The following is a 3,309-nucleotide window of genomic DNA, read 5'->3' as shown; positions in this document are numbered from 1 at the left end:
AAACAGAAAGTTGGCTTTCTGAATCTTTTCTTTCTCAGACTCTTTCCCTAGAAAGAGAATTACCTTAAATCTTTTCCTGGACAAGGTAGGGTTAGGAAAAAAATATTCTAAAAAATAAATAAACAATCGAGTAAAGCTAGAGAGCTCTGAGTTTTACCTTCCTACCAAAGTAATGATGCCAAATAGGGCCGGCTTAACGGACACGTGGTCCGCGCAGTTGTACAGAGTACTGCACTCAGAGATGCCCCACTCTTACCTTAACGCTGTTGCCATCTAGATATTAATAATTTTTGAAGAAGGGTCACCACATTTTCATTTTTTACTGGGCCCCACAAATTATGTAGCTGGTCCCAATAGCCAAAGAGGTGAAAAAGGCTTCCAAAGAGAGTTTTTTTTCCCTCCCTGCAAGAATGCTCTGGGACAACGCTACAAATATACCTTAAAAAAAGTTATAATTTTTAAATTTATCTAGCCAGGCAAGAGTAAACTGAGAACAAAGCCACCACAAATGGTGTTATAAACATCCAAGTGTGCATAACAGCTAACATTTATATAGTGCTTATCATGTGCCAGGCTTTGTGTGTATTGACTCATTTAATCATCATTATATCCCAATTTTACAGTTGATATGAGACACAGAGAGGACAAGAAAATTACCAAATATCACAAAGAATTAAGTGGCAGAGACTAGATTTAAACCATGGCAACATGGCTTCAGAAAATATATATATATATATATATATGTTTTTTAAGCTTACAGCACCTGGTCTTCCTAGGTGGTCTCCCATCCAAGTACTAATCAGGCCTGACCCTGCTTAGCTTCTGAGATCAGACAAGATCGGGCGTGTTCAAGGTGGCATGGCCATAGACCAGAATATATTTTTAATGCAATGTTTCTCCTTTCTACAAAATGGAGTAAGGACACTGGTTTGCTAAAAGATGCTTTTCAGTATTTGTGATTATTCTAGTTACTACTTCTCAATTCAGAGGAAACTGAATTGACCTTTTAAAGGTCTGAGCCAATGTGCACTTGGAAGCTAATAGTAAATTGAACCATAGAACAAACACATTCTTTTCTTTGGAACATCAATTACTATTTTATAAAGGGGAAAGAACTAAACATATCACACTTTAGTGTCTCATGACTGACATTCAATTTTGACTTGAAAGATTTTAATTATGTTATTAAGCTTATATACTAGTGGCAACATGTTCATCTTTGGAAATTTATTTCTTTTGGGGAATTGGGGACTTGGCTCATACTTGCTGGATATGTTATGCGATCCTATAAAACCATTTTCAAATTGTCTTCTCTTGACTTTATTTTTTAAAATCTTTGAGGTACCAGAGCATATTGGTTGAAAGGGTGAACTCAAGCATCCCATGGCTAATTTTCTGGATCTGGGATTTGCATCTGAATATGATAATAAAAACATACCTCACATGGCTGCCATGAGACTAGGAAGTACATAGCACTTCCTGGAATATGGCTAACAGTCAGTACATATGAATAATTGTTTGATTTATGAACACTGGTATAGAATAGTGCAGTTATATATTGGGGATATAACTTCTCTGAGCCTCAATTCTTTCAGCACAAAGTTAAGAACATCTATCTCTCAGGGTGTTATATGAATTAAATAAAATAATATATATGAAGTATTTAGCACAGGGCCTGGCATATAGTAAGTTATTACTAAATTGTAACTTCTATTATTCTATTTCTATTTTCTCTCTGTAATGTAGGTTTAGGTAATTTCACAGTGAAATTGGAGACCCATTATAAAACCATTTTATTTTTAACATCTTTTCATCTTTTTCTTCTTTTAGGTTGTATTCCGTTAAGAGAATGAGATAAATATTGGTTTTTACTGTACAGTGACACTTTTCTGTAGTAATTATGAATTTTAAAAATAAGCTTTGGAAAGATACATTGGTCTTCTTCCAATGGTCCTTTTATAAAAGACCCTTAAGATAATGTATAAAAGAAATAACATTCATTTATTATTAATGCCTTGTATCAGTGATTACATCAGCTCAGTCTGGCCATCGATTAGAGCTCTCACTGATCAAGGAGCAGGCAATGGAGGGAAAGCAAAGAGCATGTTTTCTCCTGTCCTCAGGTTCTTGCTCCCTCAGTGAAGCCCTTTTTCTCTTCTACCTTCAGCTCTTCTCATCTGTTCACCCCTTTCCCTCTACCCACCAGTACGTTGGGCCTTTTCCACTTTACAGACAAGAAACAAAACAAACTTTCTCCCCCAAATTTGTTGCTCCCTTGAAGTATCGTTTTATCTTTCCCCTTTTTTTTCCACTGCTAAACTTCTGCTAAAAGTGGTCTTTACTTCCTTGACATCTCTCACTCTTTACTCCCCTTTTTCACTCTTTGACTCCTACAACTTTCCAGAAACTGTTTTCTTGAAAGCATTAAGAACCACCTAATCATCAAGGTGTTTGACCTTTTCTTAGTCTTCATTCTTCTTGACCTGTCTGGACATGTGACACTGTTGAAATTTTGATAATCTCTTAGAATCTGGGACGCTGTTTGTACTTGACATTTGTGTCTTGGTTTGCTCATAGAAAATGGCAATGATGCCACTTTGCAGAATATTTTGAAGATAAAATGAGGTGTTATTGTTACTATTGTAGCAATCAGTTTTTAACTTCATTTATCCTCAAGGCTGAGTCTCACATCACACATGCAACTCCTCTATCTGTATTTTTGTTTTGGCCTTTCTCTAGATGTTCATTATTCCTTTTTAACAGACTGCTGCACATTTATTTCTACCTGTAACAGTAAAATCATGGGTGATTAGAGCTAGAAAAGTTCTTAGACCACTATTAATTTATAGGGAAAGAAATGGTGGTGTAGAGAGTAAATTGATTTGGGCCAGGGCTGCTGGGTCAAACAGTGGCTTCAGCTTCAAAAAAAGGGGTTCCAATGTAACTGGCTTAGATGTACGCTCTTCCATAACAAGACGTACCAGAGTATGGAGTGCTAGGGTTGGTTAATGTAGCAATTCAGTGGCAGTGTCAAGGGCCCAGGTTCTCTCTATGTACTGGCATCGCCATCCTCAGCATTTTGGTCTGTCCACAGGCCTGCTTTTCTGGTGGTTAGATAGCTGTACCTAGTGTCCCATTCAGACCTGACAATGTCCAGTGAAAACAGGGGCCATATCTTCCTGGGTGGTTCTTCTTCATGCCCAACTTTCCTTTATGCCTCATTGGTCAGACTTGTGACATGTAATTGTCTTAGACCAATCAGAATTTACCTTTTGAGGCTGAGTCCAGCTTCCTCTGAAGCACATGGCT

At 37.2% G+C, this 3,309-nt stretch overlaps 1 pseudogene; it reads right to left on the bottom strand.

Moving 5' to 3' along the window:
* Window positions 1–751: 751 nt before the first annotated feature.
* LOC120605174 (uncharacterized) lies at window positions 752–870 on the bottom strand (annotated as a pseudogene).
* Window positions 871–3,309: the final 2,439 nt, after the last annotated feature.

The sequence above is a fragment of the Pteropus medius genome, unplaced genomic scaffold (genome assembly GCF_902729225.1).
Source record: "Pteropus medius unplaced genomic scaffold, Ma_sr-lr_union100, whole genome shotgun sequence".
NCBI classification, from domain to species: Eukaryota; Metazoa; Chordata; class Mammalia; order Chiroptera; family Pteropodidae; genus Pteropus; species Pteropus medius.
Note: the sequence above shows the minus strand (reverse complement) of the source record. Positions and strands in the feature narration are given on the sequence as shown.